Below are 18,438 nucleotides of genomic sequence, written 5' to 3'. Positions count from 1 at the left end.
TTGACAACGAGTCCAAAGGTGACAAACTACAGGCCCTCAACCGTAGGTGACGAGTGAAGTGACACTTGGAAGCTAATGAAAGCTGGGCAGAAAAATAAATGGAATGAGAAATGACCTTCGGAGAAGATAAGAAGCACTAAACACTACCCCGTAAACTAAACTATTTGTTCCACGCAGATAAACTGCTGGATTTAGGATGTAGAATGGCTGCCCAACGTCTGCAAACCGATGTATTAATCATGTGTAGCTTATCCGTACATTCTCTGTTTATTCTCTATTTTTGGCCACCAATCTGCTTAGTACGACGGATCAGTTTTGGGAGCTGTATGGTCAACAGTTGTGTGGGAGACAAGGTACACTGCTGCTTCTGCGCTTTACGTTTTCGATCGGCTTCACCCACAGACAGAAATCCGAATAAATACATCAACGCAGTTCACCTCAAACTGATACTCTTGAACGGGAAAATAACAGCAAAGGTAATTTTTATGACAGTGCTGTTTTGGAGAAAGCCATTTGTACAGCGCATGATCATCTTCAGTCGTAAAAATCGCCTACCTGCCGTACTGTGGTCACAGCTCCACAGTTTCTTTCACCGATGATTTGGGGAGATGGAAGGGTGACAATGAATTGGAGACGGTATGCGTAAATACAGGAGTATTTGTGGACTTTACGCTGAAAAACCTATAGGGGATTTGTGCACTGAAGGCAGCAGCTTGTATTCGCGGGCGCCGATGATTGTTCGACCTGATCACGTCTGACAATGCCTCTGAACACTGATAGCTTACGTCTGGGGGTCCCTATCCAATGAGCACCACAGTTGAGTTTCCTGGTAACGGCCTTCACACTTCCCTGTTTTGTCATTCTTTGGCCTCCCCTTGCTTAGTCCTGGCCTCCGCACGGTTGTGCAAAAAGGGATCATCGAGGTAGTGGGTCAACTGGTGTGCGGAACAGGCGCCCAACTCAGCGCAGCGAATTAGCTGTGACCAGTTCATCCACCGTGGGCGAATAGTTTATTCCGAAAAACGCAGCATTCTCAACAGAACGACTGACGTCACTGATACGTCACAGTTGACGCAGGTTCACATGGGCTCCCCTGGATCTTCCATCCCCTGATGACGGGGCGTGTCATCTCCAGCTAAACCACTGAGATGAACACAGATATTCAGGTCGACAAATTCGTGTTTTATGGCAATCGACCTATCTCCGAGGTTTCGAGTTCACCAAATCTTTCAGCGGCACCCCAAATTTTGCATGTGTCAAGCACACACCAAACCATGAGGTAGAATTAGTTACATTATTCAATGTTTTATGCATTAAAAGGACCTCAGATTCAAGAAGAATTTAGTCCAATGTGTCCTCTACATCTGTGAGCGGATGCCCTGGGAAGATTTTGACCCCCACAGGCATTAGAGGTTTGGAGTGAGTTTCCATGATCATGTCACCAGTAAATAGCGAGGGAAAAAGCCAAAGAGGACAATGAACTGAGTAGCTAGCAAAATAGGTAATGAACACAGGCGAGAGCTTCTGGCGTAACGGTGGGTACTACTGGTGAGGCATGCCAGTAGTGTTTTCTCGTAAGTACGCTTCGCGCCTCTTGAAAAGTGAGATCTATTACGGAATTTGTGAAGTCGCTTTATAGCATTTGCTTGCAATTGAGTAACAGTCAATGGATATCTAGGAAAGTTCAGGAAGACGCGTTCAACGAGAAGATGGATATTCAATTTTGTAAATAATATGTATATGAGAGTTTTGCTCCCCTGTCCAATAGTCTGTAACTGTTCAGTTGGTGTCTCTCCAATAAATAACTCCGTATCCGAGGCCTTCTTCCTTCCACTGGTAAACTCTCGGGCGTATGAGGGAGTCAACATACAGTGCATTATAGAAGGTCAGGTAGATGTGGGGAAATCTATGCTCGACAGACTGCCATAATGCCTGATGCTCTACAGAGTCAAAGGCGGCTTTCAAGTCAATGAACATGAGTTTTGTTGTTCCAGAAACCGAGGGATGGTGGAAATTTGATCGATCCACTCCGTTGCAAGACGCAGCCCATATCATCCTGTGTCAAGTTGACCTTCAAACAGTAACTACACAGAGCAACTTCGAAGTCACATCTACCACGATAGTTCTGCTGTTTCCCTAGTCCGTGTGCGCCTCATTCCGAACCGTAGACCCAAGTTTGATTACCCTGCCTCCGAACGTCTTCCAAGGGCTCATAGTCCTTCGTAAATAAAAGTTAAGTCCAATCAAACCATGCTCTGACCTTAAATAATAACTCCACTTTCAGACCATCAAACGCGATAGGTTCAACGCAGTCGTTCGGGTAATCCAAAAGTGCGAATAATACCAAAATGTCGACAGAATCTTGACAACAGTCACCTGATTGGACATGAAAGGTTGAAAGTATCCATGAGGCGGTGCACCGTAGACTGTGGTGGGTCCAATCCATGATCCCTTTTTCCAACACCAAAATAGGGCATTGACGGCGTCTACTGAAAAAAGAAGATCTGTTGCGGAATTCGTGGAGTCACTTTGTAACATTTGCTTGGATATGACCGACGAACGAGTGGAGTCCAGTGAATCCCAAGAAAGTTCAAGAAGACTCGTTCGGGATAAGAGCGGTGTCCAGTTTTTGTAACCAAGATGCAAATTAGAGGTTTGCTTCGCTGTTCAATGGTCTGTAACCGGTCAGTTGGCATTTCCTAATAAATAACTCCGCAACGAAGGCCTTCTTCCTTCCATTTGGTTGACTCGCAGACTCGCTAAGGATTTTGTTCGACAGATCAACTGCGTAACAGTTTGATATGACGTGCAAATGTGACCCCAGGTGTTACGTTTGCTAAATCTCTTTCATTTGGTGGATCGCAACGTGGGTGGATATCTATCGATTGACTATCTAATACGTGAGGGAACTCCCTGCGCTTAAAGTGCAACCTATTCTGTTTTCCAACTGAATGATTCTACGCATGAAAACGCGGGCACTTTTGTGCAGTCTGGAACTTCAAACTTGTTCAGTTTAATGATATTCAACTGGGTCCACAACCAGTCGGAAGCATTCGATTCTGATGTGCACTAATCGTGTTTGGAGAGAAAGGGCGAAAACAGTTTTTGTTTTCTCGTCAGGCGAGCGGCGTTGAGAAATTGGCATTGAGATAACCTTGAGAAATCGCAACTCATTTGAACTGATAGGAACATCATTATATAAGCGTTTTACGGAGAAAAATCATGCTGTTCTATACGAAGACGATGCAGCACTGTATTGTATCGATATGCAATGTGATATTCTACCTACTGAGCTTCAATAAAGCCGCGAGATTCAGAGACTGTGGTAAGTTTCAAGCGAATACACCAGGCATATATATTCTTGACGAGGCTTCTTTTCTGGAATAACGCCGATGGTTCCGTGTAAAAGAGTTCTTGCCAATGGTTACTCTCCTTTACACTTTCTTGGTTTATCAATCTATACATGATCACAGTGTACAATGTCATCTGGATTACCGCTTGAACACGTTTTCGCATACTTCGTTGTCCCAAGGAAGAATCTGAATGTACTCCACGCAGCGGAGAAGCGGAATTATTACTTCAAGAAGCATCTAAGTTTTTTTAAATGTGTCATCATAGCAAACAGCCATGTTAAGCATCCAGCTATATTCCCAGTTGAAGTAGTGTCACTTAGATGTCACCTTTCCTGTATTACCGTAGTAGGAGGGGGGTAAAAGCAGGGTTTTTTTAAACGGTTGGGCCATATCCCAGGGCTACCAAAGTTACAAAATGGACTCCACTAGATTAGTACTTATCACCAAGTTTGCTGGGAAGCACCCAAACGATTGCTCCAAGTTAACTGCCTAAAATTTAGTTCTGACCAGTCGGCAGGATACCTACCCCTTCATTCAAAAACTTTGTCCTCATTTTGGAATGCACTACTCATAAGCTTGCTGAAAACCCCTTGTGTCTTCCTTGTTTCTTCGTATTTCTTTATCGGCTAATCCTGTCGACTTAGGAGAAGATTTTGAATTGAAGATGTTCCAGCGAGCTCGCTGACCTACGTGGAATTTCCAAACACCAACCGCTTTTCGAGTTCATCCAATCTTGTTCAATCTTCACAGGACGTTATACACCATAAGGTAACCACACTTGACGTCTGATGAAATCAGCCCAGTTGACGAGTTCACTAAATTTTGGTCAAATTTTCGCTTTGGGTGTGGTTCTATGGGCGGAAAGACGGTTGAAAATATTATGTGAACCGTCAGAGGCCTGGACTGTACAGTGACCAATGGTTAGTGGGATTTGGCCCATTGGACCAGGCGCAAAAGCCGAACTGCCACGGTCGTTGGTTTGTTCGCTGATCTAAGAAATTTGATTGCCGAGTTCCGTGAACGAACCAGCAATCATCTACACTATTTGAGCTACCAGTGTAACGGTGATACTACTGATGGGAGGGCATGCGAGTAGTATGTTTTCTCGTAAAATTGTTTTGCGTCTCTTGGAAAGTGAGATCTCTTACGGAATTCGTGGAGTCGCTGTGTAGCATTTGCTTGCAATTGGATAACAGTCAATGAATATCCAGTAAATTTCGGGAAGATGCGTTCAAGGAGAAGATGGATATTCAGTCTTTGTAAACAAGATGCATACGGGAGTTTTGCTCCCCAGTCCAATAGTCTACAACTGCTCAGGTGGTATTTTCTAGTAAATAACTCCGCAGCGAAGGCCTTCTTCCTTTCACCAGTATTCTCTCAAAACGAAAAATGGAAGCAGCATATCTTACAACATCTTGGTTAAGGGCGTCGCCCTGTAAAAACTTTAAACCACCGTACTTACTTATCCAAGAAATTTCCAGGAGTTTCGCTTTTCCGTTAATTCCAAGAGTCTGGTGAGATGGACAGTGCTGATTATTTCCAATAAGACTAAAACAGCTATCCTTGGATTTTTGGCGTGTATAGGCCTAACTTAAAAAGCGAAATCCCCCCTAAAGTGCCAACAATCCCTTAAACTCTGTTTCTGTTGTCCGATACGCAGGTTCGACCGGCGCCAACGTGCTCTCAGTGACTATTACACCGTGCAACAGTGATCCGTGCACTCTAGTTCGGAGAGGAACCGCTACTATCGCTATTGCATTCATAGCACGTGAGTGTTCAGTTGTATGCGGTTAAATTCTGTTTTATTCTCCAACTGTTTAGTTCCACATTCCCTGGATCCTGAACTGTCCTGTTCCTGCTCATCTTTGTTGTTGAACAGTCAGAGATGTCAGTCCTGGAGATGCCATAGTTCACGGTGAATCGATTGAGGTACCTTTTCGTCCAAACGGTTTGTGCAGTAGCCTGACTCCACATTGTCCCATTCAGGCTGGAACATTCTACACGTATCGCTACACAGACACGGTGCCAAGCAGTATTCCACGCGTAAGTCGCAATAATTGCTTTGAACTTCAGTCGAATCTATTTGATTGCCTTGAAGGGGACCCCTTTAGAAATGTTGGACTCGAGTAAACATTTCCTTCTTACAGGGATAGATGACTGTAACGCCATAGTCATTCGCGGACGTGCGTTCAACTAAAGTATGGTGATCAATCTCCCGTTTCAGTACACTTAACATCGCCGTGAACCAGCCTCGGGTAAAGTCGATGAAACACAGACTCATTTCGATATTGAACTCAAACTTGGAAATACTGACCCCTGCGTGGTAATTTGTTCGGATTGTACAATCTGCCTAAAAATGGCTCGCTGAAACATATGCAGTACCAAAGGAAAACTGAAGTTTAAAATCTCATGTTGAAGGGCCGCGATACTAAAACACCCACGCAAACCGTGCGGTGGCTGATGGCGGGAATCTACAATACCATGACCACATTCTTGACTTGGTCATTGCCTTCAATCTAGAGCGTCGTAAAAGAATAACGTTTTCCACATTTATTTCGCTATTGAGGACAAAGCTAATCGAAACTTCGATTTTTTGCTTGAACCAGGGACGTTTTATCGAGGTTATATTTGTTGGTTGGAATAGACTTGCCACACTGTTTTCGAGTAACCACTGAGAGTTCAACCATGGATTTCGGACAACTCAGTTCTTTTGTTGTTTCCGTGTTCCCAGCAACACATTGTAATTCCTAAAATTGCCTGTCTGATTGCGGGATTCATTGTGCGGCAAAGGTTGGTGCCCTCAGTCTGTCTGGTGCTGCACAGACCACTTGGATGCTTCACTCATTTCATGCCATTTCGAACACTCGCAGTGAGCTTCCCTCTGCGACCAACCTCGCTTATTTTTGCTCGTTCATTTTTGTCATGTCATGTCATTACAAACCACTTCCTCTACAGGGCCATGGGACTATTCAATGGGAACTTTTCTCTGCTGACGGGAGGTCGTTTCTGTGCGTTCAATTCGCGGTTCGTATCACGGATGCTGTGTAGAAACATCAAGAGCAGAAGACAAAAAGAGGCATAGCTTGACTTGAGGAGGCATTTATTTACAAAATATAATTTTCCCGTTGGTCAATTTCATTGTAAACAACTAGCAAAACGTAAACATGGGGGTGATTAAAAAAATTTCGTCGAAAAGAATTTAATCTAATTGTTCGATTTTGAGTGATTACACTAGGATATCGTCATCAGGTCAGTACATATCTAACGGTCAAAATAAGCGTGAAAAAAAGAAATACGCTGCGAAGATTGGTTAGTGAAATGCAAAACGCTCAGACACGAACGACTGGTTGTCTGCGCCCCCTCCATGTCGTATCTAGTTAAGTGCTGTGAGACAGTCAAGAGGACTGTTGGGTGAATTGGTCGGATGATTCGTGTCATACGACCAGGGGAGACTCAACGTTCGTACGAAACGCTTTTAACAGCACAGTACCGGGCTTCGCAGGCGTATAGCGACTGCCTCGGCTGTAGTCAAGCAACGCGTTGAATAGATGCTGGCAGTCTATTTGGCGCCCGGTAAATGACTTGAAATGACTCATTTGGCATGACTACGTGCCCGGTGTCAATTAGTTGGGACGCGATTGAGCTCCTGGCTGAACTGTTGAGGTTAGTGGTATTCCGGTACGAGAGATGCTCGCGTACTCTCTTAGAAAGTTGCCGTGTTCTGCACCCAACATACTCCGCTGAACAACAGCAGGAGAAAGAATACACAACCATATTCTGGGTGAGGACTGGCATCTTGTCTTTGAGGTTTAAGTTGTGCAAAGGGTTTGTTGTAAACCAAGACCGCAGAGTTCCAGCCGGAAATATCTACTATTTTGGGAGGGCGATTGAGTGACTGTTCTTCTAATCACTATCCAAAGCGCCATGATGCGTAAGAAACAGAAGTGCTGGGTAGCAGAAAAATCGCAATCTGGCTATCATTGGTTTCCTGCTTGCAAAGACCTGGTTAGTCTTTTGAATGAAGGTAGGAAGGAAATTCTCCGGTCTGTCCTTGTTACAAGTACGCAGGCGAAAAAAGGTTGTTCTTTTCATTTTGATGGCTAAGTGACTCGTTTGGAGCATATATGCTACAAATCCATTTTCCTAATTTGACGCAACAAATCTCATAACGTTTTGCATGAGGAACGAAAATTCCCGATGTATTACCCAGCCTAGTAGTTGTCTTTTAGGCCTGATGAGTAGGCACCTGGAGATTAGCCATCTAAACCTGGGATACGGTCAAGAGGCTTGGCTTTCCTGAGGTTTTAGAAAAATGCTCCTGAAATGAAACATTGTTAGCCCCTGGTACATTCAGTAGTAAGGGAATCCGAACTTGGCCAGTGAGCCAGAAATTAGGCCTCGTGCAAACGGGAAAGTTGGTAACATCTGTTTAGAGGTGAATTCTTCTCTTTTCAACAAACTACTGGCAATTCCCGGATATAACATCACGCATACCACTTGAGGAACTTAATTGGTAGGATATTACTGGAGAAGGTTCATGCTTTTCTGAAGTTGTGCTTGCATTGGATATGGGTGGAGCTGAATTGCCTAATTTCGTGACAGCATTTACGCGGTATTTACTGAGAATCAGGAATCGGTTGGGTGCACGAGTTGCTACTGTGTGGAATTGAGAATAAGCAGAAGCATGGTGCGGATGAACATTATTCCGCCATAATCTCAGCCCTACGTGTAGTTGATGGTGATCTCGACTTCTTGGTCCACCAACCGATGATCATCTCTCATCGAGGGATCTGCTTTCCTCAATTCGCCAAGGCTGTTATTGAACTGGGACTTCCTAAGATCACAGACAACGGCTTATTTTTGCTTGCCATTGTGGTCCCTCTACATACTTAAGGCATTTTCATGCGTGTCACATGGCGCTGAATGTAAATTTTTGCCACTGAATCTCACATCATACCGGGAGTGACCGACACTTTGTGCCTGACGTGCGAGTCTTGACTGCGCTTACCGCACCTTGAAGAGCATTCTACATTGGTTGTCCTTTCTTCGGTGGTTGGTTTTTAGACGGGTGTTTCCATACCAATAGTTCTCACATACGTTGGTAAGTGGCATGAAAAGACTCATTCGGACTGACTATATGCCCGGTGTCAATTAATTAAAACGTGACCGATTTCCTGGCTGAACCGTTGAGGCTAATGATGTTTCGGTACTCACGTATTCCCTTGAGAAGTTGCGTGCCGTGAGCTCAACGTACTTCGCGGAATAACAGCAGGAGAAAGAATATACAACTATATTCTAGGTAAGGACTGGCATCTTTTCTTTGAGGTTTAAGTTGAGCGGAGGGTTTGTTGTAAACCAAGACCGCAGAATTCCAGCTGGAAACGTGCGTCGTAGGGATTGAAACAAGCGGCGATTGAATATGTCCGCCAACAGATCGCCTTAAAACGGTAAACTGAAGTATATTGGCTTCTTTCCAACGGTCGTGATAGGCGGTTGGATAGGACGGTCGGACATATTCTTGGTTATAAAACTCTCCTGCCAAGTCACTCAACAGCCCTCTTGACTGTCTCACAGCACCCAACTAGGTGCGACATTAGGGGAGCGGCATAGACAACTAATCGTTCGTGTCTCCACGTTTTTCGGTTCACTAACCAATCTTCGCAGCGTATTTCATTTTCCGCTCCTATTTTAACGATTAGATATGTACTGACCTGATGACAAGATCCCGAAAACATTAATGTTCGTCATTGTGTTCTTTTTCAAGCCATGGGGATATTTAAGCAAAGGAACATTTCACACAAGAGTACAAAACATACGTCAGAACTGTTAGCGATTGGTCTGGAGCGCGAGTAAAAACCTCGACCAAGGTACTTAACGACTCAACCCAGTGAGACGCACTTTGAGGGTTTGAGTTCACATCAATTTCCAATTGCGCTACAGCAATTATACTGATGAGTTCATGCCAAACTTGTGAAACAATGGAATTGAATCTCCCTCTTATATGAGTTCGCCAGCAGTCCTTTAGCCGTGTCGGGGTTTGAATAGTCACTACTTTACAAACACATGCTGGACACATCCGAACTATTACGTTCAAACAGGTGGATATGTTAACGCGATTGAGTGAAGTGACTCGTTTCCCAGATGCCTCAAAAATTTACTTAGTTGGGGATGATGCCATATTTGTAGAAGGCGCTTTCATGTCAATCGTTTGAGCAGTCCTGTCAGATTTGTGGAGTTCAAACCCCTACACGTCCAAACATACCCACTAGTGATGGGCCTCCATAAAGTCGAAAATCTGTTTTGCTCATGGACTCGGTAGAATAATGGTTCCGGGATTGAAGGAGGGGTATTCGAATGTGAGTGATGTGAACGTAAATTCCCGCAACCACCTAAAAAGCAACAAAGCATTAATGAACAACAATAAGCACGATTTTTGAATGCAACCGCAAAAGTAGTAACTAGAATTATAGACTGACAAGGTTCACCTGCAAGACGAAAGTTGAATGTGGCAGTTACCCGGGAAAGCTGACAGAGAAACGGGCCTAATCAATCCAACAGCTGGTATAAACCTAAAGACCAGAAGTAATGAAATCACCGATGGCGGGATGACGCTGGAAATTAGAAAACAACCTAAGGACCAGTATTAGTAAAGATAAAATGGGTAAAACCCTGTGATGACTGGAGATAGACGTGGCTATTGAGAAACATGTCACCTTGATGAGCTAATCATTCAAGAGTGGTACACAGAGGACACTAACACCAGATTGGCAAACCGGTACAAGCGAAATCCGGTACAATACTGGACAATCACATTAATCGAGCTGCATAATATTAACTCGGACGTTGGCTACGGGGTCGAACTTTTCGCCAGTTGGATCAATTCGAGCGACCAACTGCTGAATAGATCCAGCGATGATGCATACAATTAAACTATTAACAAAGGTAAGTGAGCCACTGGATCGATATCGTGTTGATTTCCTCTCTCAAAAGAAACAGATGTCGTTGACATGGATGGAAAGCCGCACATCGTCTGAGCAAAGCGGTGACACTGTACACACATACTCACACGCAATGGAATTTCTCGGTGGCGTCCTAATTATTATAATCGTTGCAGTGGGCCAGATGTGTCCCGTGTATTGTCAGGTATTGTCGAGATTAAATGAACCCGATGGGGATTTTGGTCTTATATAAACAATTGATTTATGCTTCCGCGTTTTTGAAATGAATGATGCCGTTGATGAAAAGCTGGTGTGAAATTGGGGCACTAACTCAGTACACTAATTTGGGCCGGCGTCTGATCATGAGCCCAGGCGAATTATTAAATATGATGGGTAAACAACTAAAATCTAACCAGCCATCTTTAGCACCAGGCGCATATGCTATGCGAGGCAGAATCAGATATCCACGCCCCATTCTGCAATCCCTCGGCTAGGACCCGCACGTGCGGCCAAGCAGGTCAGGCTATTGCGTTAAGGCTTTTAGGCAAGCTTCACTCAGAACACCATGTCCTAATCCTACCGCCTCTAAGCACAGACTTTTTACTTAGTGTTCATCGGTGGCATACCTGAGGAACCGGGACATATCACTGGGCGTCACGCTTCCCCATCCACTGATTTCCACCCACAAATTTCCAATCTGTAGGCAAGCGTCTCTTGGTCATTTATTTATCTATCATCTCTTGTTAACAACAAACAAGGTAGCGCTCACACCATTGCATACATCTGCACAGGGACTTCATCGTCGGTAATCTGTCCCAAAGTGACGAACAGATAACGACAGCCCAGACATCGTGGTCTCTTAAAGTCAGTGCGTGCACACCCAGCCTCCTCTCACACGCCGCGTGAAATCACATCCTGGCGGTCCATTTGGAAACGATGCTCGCCACAAAGACAACGACGAGCCGATGTTGTGCTGGAACCCAAATGGGAGGTGTGGCAGCTTTCTGTATTGTCCTAACCATTCCGGCGATTTTTGTTAGCGCTTGTTCAAGAATAGGTTGTAAAACTCCCGCGAGGCTTCGTAATATTTGCACCGCGAATACGTTCGTGGAAGGATGTTACAACTGAATGGCCTATGAATACAACTTGAGATACAGAGTACAGATCAGAACAGCAATTTCAATATGTGTTTCAAAAGTCGCCCTGTGTGTTGGAAGGAAAACGTAACAAGGACTGTCATCGCAGGTATCCAGTAAATGTGTCTCATTGGGCTGCCTACGTGTAATGACAAGATAAGTTGAAGTTCGATGCCATCCTGATAACCTTGTCAGTGGATTCTGTTTTCCTGAATCTCCACCGGATTACGTATCCCAGTGGTGTCAAGGTGTTATTAGTTATTTGTTTTCGATTATTTGCGGCCCACCGGGAAAGTAAATTGCGGGACATTGAGAACTCACCTCATATGGATTACCTGGTGTCTTCAGGTCTTTAGCAGTCATGTGGGGCCAATATTTCAGCACCTTAACTAGGTCGAACAAACTGAGAAGGGCCAAAGTTTGTGCCCTTAATCTGGCGTCACACCCAGCCATGTGTCCGCCGGCAGACTTCACCCCTCCGATCAAAACTGCAAAACTTCATGAGACTGTGGCTTTCTTTGAGTAGCTAAGAACTATTCAATTTGAACGCATTAATTTGTTTTATCAGAATAGCGATCCTCATGAATGACCGTGGTGTTGGGTGCCTTGCCGCCACTCACTAAAAAAAGCTCGGTCAGTTAACTGGTTGCACAGTCTCGCTACGTCGGATTCTTGCCGTCCACTGAATGTTCGAATAGCTGATGAGTCAGAACTTCGGGACCCGTGTCGTATGTTGTCGCATTTCTCAAGTCACTCACGTACTTGACTATGCTATCTGATCGCATGGTTATAACCAAATGTAGGATGCTCGGAATATGCCACACCCTGCAGTGTGTGACATATTCAGAACTGATCTGGTAACCGCTTATCCGAGGTAGCCGCGAAGGTAAGAAACCCACAAGCTGCAGATCCATTACGGCTCCGGTGTGGGGGGATAGCTTGAGATTTGGGCTCTCGGGAAGGTGAAAGTTGTGTTTGATTTTAGATTAAGATATTCCTAACCGAAACACCCTCCTAGATTCTGCATTGTTACCTATCTTCATGAAAGCACGGAACATCCGTCGCCGTCTAGTGCTCACTCTTGACTCATTAATTGCTCCCGCGCTCAAATCGTTGGCTGCAAGTTTGATACCGCACTAATTAGTGTGTGACTTACGCAGTGTTTTAGAACTCTCAGTTGTATAATCTACTTTTCTCGAAAGAACCCCACCCTTGAACATCAAACCTGAAGGCTTGTACGTTTTCTTCAAGTGCAATGATCATGTTCTAATAACGCTTACCATATGAAGTCTTGACTCTAGTATCTACGGCCTAGAAGATCGCGAACACGGAAGACTCAGTTGTGGAGAATGCAGGTTTACACAGGTTGCTTTAAATATGGAGACATATTTACTCAGACAATTTACTGACTAGTTGGGGAGTAGGTCAGCCACGAATCTACCGATCCGTCAGTTCAGGGACAATTCTTAACATCGTCTTGTGTCAGCACTCTATACACGACGGTCTAAGTTTGATCCCAATGGAGACCAAATCAGTCCACATTCTTTTTGATGTGCTTCATGCTTGCTTTCGGAAGGATCCTTACCAGTGAAACAAATTTCTTCCCTTGAAGCTCCATGGCATTGTTCGATTCGCACAAGAATTTCGTACAATGATCTGTCACTTCTGTTTTCCCAGAGTATCATGGCCACCATCTGGATCACCCACACTTGACACAATAAGTCAGTTAGACTTGATACCTTTGTGAACTCTCACGCCCCTCTAGAACCGAAGTTCATCGCAACCAGGCTAAAAGACTTTCGGCTTTCGAAACCTCTCTCACAAGCTGATTTTCAGCTATGCACCCAGTCCGATTTAGTGCTTCGTGCGGGTGATTACTTTCCTGGAGAGATGCCACTTGATTTCTTCGGTTTAATAGATGAGATTTAGAAACACACGCATTCGGTCGTATACGCCCTTGAGTATAACCGATTTCATCAAACGTGCGCTATGTGCAGCGTCCTTCGTCCGACTTGTTGTGCACTACGAATTCACTTGATTAAACGAAAATGAAGGGAGGGTTGTATACACAAACGTTTTTATGACAGGACTGTGTGGTCGGTCGTATCGAGTTTTGCTTTACAAAATTCCAAGAGACCTAAACAACTTGCACCGATACTTCGATACACAGGAACGATTCACCGGTTGTGTATAAGAGCTCCCATCGGAGGGTCGTCACACGCTGTAATAAAGAATTTGAGAATTAGGTGGTAGTAGTACAGTTAGACAATAACTCAAATATCAAGCAGTCCTTGGATTTACGTGTATATCCTCAGAGTAAACACATCCACCTCGTAGTGGGCAGGATCATTGCACTAGTTTGCAGCTGCCCGGCCTCGACGCTTAGTAGGGACGTCGGTTTCCGAGGAATTATAATTGTTTGTATTAATTATTGATTCAAAAGAGTGGCCTGATTAGCGTTTCATAAACATCCGTGGAATATCCTGTCCTACTCTTGGGCTAAGTTGAGGACTGAATAGCCGTTATTCCTGTCAGTTATCATGCCACTTTCACACACACGATCAAGTAAGAAGGAAGCATTTGGAATCTTTGTACACTTGTGGCATAAACCATGCGCCAGGATAAGAAGAGGCCTTTCCAAACGAGATCGGTTCTGATCATGTATACGAAGTGAACCACATAAATGTGGAGCCAGGTGAACTGGAAATTTCCCCATGCACGACTTACTGGTGGAAAGTTGTGAGGCACCGCGCCCGTGTAACTATAGCTGTAGCTTCTGCCTGCTTCAATGGGGCAACGTGGAGACACATGGATACACAAACCATTTTGCGGCAATGGTACCGACATTGGTTGGGAGCCGACTGTTCCTTGGGAAATGAAACCTCTCAAATCGACGCTTGTGTCTGGTAATAAAATTAACAATAAAGAAAAGCCACAACATGAATCTGGTCACTTGTGAACAAACCGAATTGGCAGGAGAAAGACCGAGTCACATGACTAGTGTACCTATTATCTGAGAAATCGTCACCCGAGAAGGCAGTTATGTGACAAAGCGACGTGAAAGCTGGAGTAAATGAGATGATCCCACATTCCGCCAAAAATAACTGAATGGTCTTGGTGAAACGATAAATTAAATTATAGGTTGAAAGCGAATTCCAAACAACCGATTAAATAGAGAAATTCCAAGAAAACCTCAGTATTAGAAGAACCAGCTCCGTACGTAACGGGACTACATAACAGCCAATGGAGACAGATTTCATTGGTTGTTCTTCACTCGCCCTTGACAGATGAGCTGTATTCTTAGTATCACTTTTTTGACCCGCTCATACGCGACAGTGATCAATAGATCAGCCGTTTCGCACGTGCATTGACGTTTTCTGGTGTGGCCAAGCGCACCAGACTATTGATCGGCTATCCAGACGGGGGTTCACGGTGAAAAGAAGGCAGTAGGTAGACTGCGGTCCACAACACTCAGCTTCGAGCAAAACGATTAGTGAAATTGTGCAAAACAATGTGGCTAGAATGTGTACCTACCTGCCGTGAACGTAACACTCACGACGTAACTTATCCCCCTTCTAAGGGTGCATGGTTCCCTGTCACACGGTGAAATCTGCACCGCTGTCACACGAGCGCCCGTTGAACCTGTATAACGGATAATTTGGAATGAAGTGCAAAAGAGGAGGTGAGATTTTGCACACAAGCCAATGATGCATTAGCAAGCAAATTACCAACATATGCCGGTTGGCAAATTAGACTGCTCCAATTTTAAACCGTTAGCATGCCTGCCACGCATTAGTGCAACCACACGAAACGTGATAAGTAGATTCTTAGTTTTTCTATGTGATTCATTCGTACATCCCGCGTGTGTTATTCACACGCGATCCCATGCAATTATGGCACTGAGTATTCCATGTAGCTGTCAGTTGACACATTCTATTGACCTCAGTCAGCTGACACCAGTCACCTGACTGGTATGGGTGACCCCGACGAAAACAGCAAAGTTCGGGAACTGGAGAAAAACACAGGTCTACAAAAACTAATTTCGGTTTCAGATTTGATTTCTATCCAAGTATAGGACGCCTTTGACACGATAGTTCCTAAAGCCGGATCTGAGAGAAAACCGCATTTAGTTGCCAGTAGGATGTACGCTCGATCTGCACACTCGCTTATTGTCAAACGTTCGCCTTGTGATAGTTGTCTTCGTTGTAGAGAGGTAGCAGTCTTCAAAGGCGGGATAACTCTCCTCCTGGAAAAGCCTGGTTCTTAACAAAATTTATGGTTTTCCATGAATTATATTGCATTGTCTGGCCCGTGGTTCTCGTGAGAAAATCCGATAAATCGATTGAGTGTCAAATGGTCCCCAGGTTACCGAATGTTTCCCCTTCCTATGTATATTACAGTTATCGATAATATAAATATTTGTTTTATATTTCTGTAGTGTATATCTGATTCGAGCCCTTGAAATTTCGGCTGGTAGAAATTTTAAAAAAGTCACGTCACTCAGGAATGGGTATCAATTATCGTGATCCAGCTGACATAAGTTGCATTCTAATTTTGCGTGTAAAAATCGATGCGATAATCGGACAGTCAAATCTAACTGGAAATCAACTATGAGCATGATGCGCTTTTCCACAGAACTATTCACATGCTATCAAAAAATCTCTGCGTTTTAGACTCTTAAGCCTTACCGCAATCTCTGAAGTTCACGGCGTCCGTCACTCCGGCCACAAAAACGATCAAACTACACGTCAACACGTTGAGTAGTTTCATCGTCTGTGAGATGTGCAACGAGTACACTTTCACAGGCTCTGCAAGTCAGTTATATATTGAGAGCCTTCCGAATTGGCTGACAAATTAAAACCTTCCCACGCATGTATAATGTCACCTCACTCGGGCAACTCGGAAATTCAAAGCCCATTAATTAAGCGGACTGACGCACATACGGGGCACCTGCTCGGTCAGATGCTCAGACGAAAAGGATTAGAATGAGCCAACTTACAGTTTAGCAACTCTTTCAAAATATCATGGCATGTCGCACACGTTTAGTTTCAAGGTCGCCCACTTTTTGAACGAGAAAATAAAGCGTGTGGAAATGAACTACAACTGAGAATGCGTTAAATTCGCTTGGTGGGAATAAGCTAGTTACTCTTTCATTAGGATGTGTGCATTGTGCTAGTTTATGCACTTTGCAGTTCTCTACCAAACCACATTTATATAATTATACACCGTTTATATTCCGGGTTGTAGGGTCCAATTTCTTACTGGCTATAGGTGGTTGGTTCTAGGGACCTCCTGTCTTCACTAACCAAGTTTGTAACTCTGCGTTTTCAACCTGGTAGCTTCTGAGGCAACGGACTTTGACAACGGTGGCAACATACTACGATTACTGATCTTTTGAGGTAATTTAAACGGTTTCCAAGGGCAATTATCAAAGGGTCGAAAATTTGATGTGCCTAAAGTCTTTGTGATATAACGTTCGAAACCTCAGGCTCTCGGTTTCCTTGTGGTGCGCACACAGAATTCACTGGACAAATATACTACATTCTTTACGCTGTGTAGTTCCCAACTCGTTCGAAGAGTGTCCCGTAAGATTCAAGTACTCGTAATTTTCGAGGGTCAGATTAGGACGGCAAATAAATAAGCAGCTTATGTGGTGTGTAAACTACCTACCAAGGAGTTAATGTTCCGACTGTCGTGAGGAACGTCTTAGTGAGTGAATCACGAAAGTTCCGGGAACTTTTCACTTGTGGACGCAGGGGTACATGACGGGATTTGCGTAGGCGAAAGACAGTGATAGTAAGTGCTATCGGAGTGCTGTTTAACCCAAGCTGGCCAGTCACTTGTGGCCAAAATGTACTTTTTTTCAACCAGTTAACTAAACCATTTTTTGAACGAGAAAATGGAGTGTGTAGAAATGAACTACAACTGAGAATGCGTTAAATTCGCTTGGCAGGAATAAGCTGCCCCTTTACCATAATGTTGAAGGCCTCGATTTTGAAAAATCTCAAGGATTTCGCAATGTTTTTTTCCATTGTCCTTGGCAGCGGAGAGCATAAGGTACATTAATCAGATAATTCAATCATCCAACAGGGGTTGTTTATTCATTGGTGAGGGGGAGAAGAGAGGTATCAGTTTGGCAGAGAACTGTGTGGGCAAATGAGAGTTTTCGGTTCCCCAGGCTAGGAAATGGGGTTTAGTTTACGTGACCCATGATGAGACATTGACATAGAAGTTTGATATTGATGCAGTGAGCGGTAGAGTTTTCTTTTGGGACCCTGCTCCTGGCCGATTACGCAATAGTCTCACCTGCTCAGCTATATTGGACTGACTTCATCTAAAAGCGCCAGGAATATGACACAGATGACTCAATTCTGATGTTGCTGAGCGTGGAAGGTGCGCTTATAGCCATATCGAGCACAGAAACATAGTTGATTTGTTTTTAACCCTTTTGGGTAACCCGTCGGTGGTCTTCGTCGACAGGTGGGTAATAATAACGTGTGAGTTTTAAGCAGACATTTTCTAACCCGTCTTTTCTCTGAGGACGGCAGTGCCTTCATGATAATGGATGTGATGATCGCCTGGAAGGTAAGCCTTACTGCCATCATAGCCCCATCGCTGAGTACAGTGTGCGTTCACCCCAGACCAACTCGCAATGTGATTGCTCCTATTACGGGGTCCCACTGCCGCTGATCTGACCGTTCTCCTTTCAGCTCTTCTGAATGCTTTCACTTTGACAAACGATGTTCTGGTTAGTGTATTCCACATGGTAATTGTCGCATTCAAGTCCGACTTCCACCTTTGAGTGTCAGTCTTGTGTCGGGGTGTTTTAAGATATATGCCTGGTAACTGACTTTAGACTATGGCAGCATCTTAACTTCAGACCAAAAGAAAAACGTGATAGGACAAGTGTTCATCTGTCTTGACCGAATGCAAGTCAACAAGTAGTTTGAGGCCTGGTGAATTTTCAGCCAGCTCACATCCAGTCGTGGCGTTCCGGTAGCGATTTTCTAG

This window comes from Opisthorchis viverrini, assembly GCF_000715545.1.
Source record: "Opisthorchis viverrini unplaced genomic scaffold opera_v5_487, whole genome shotgun sequence".
Classification (NCBI taxonomy): Eukaryota; Metazoa; Platyhelminthes; class Trematoda; order Opisthorchiida; family Opisthorchiidae; genus Opisthorchis; species Opisthorchis viverrini.
The sequence above is the reverse complement of the archived record's forward strand: the minus strand, read 5'-3'. Positions refer to the sequence as shown.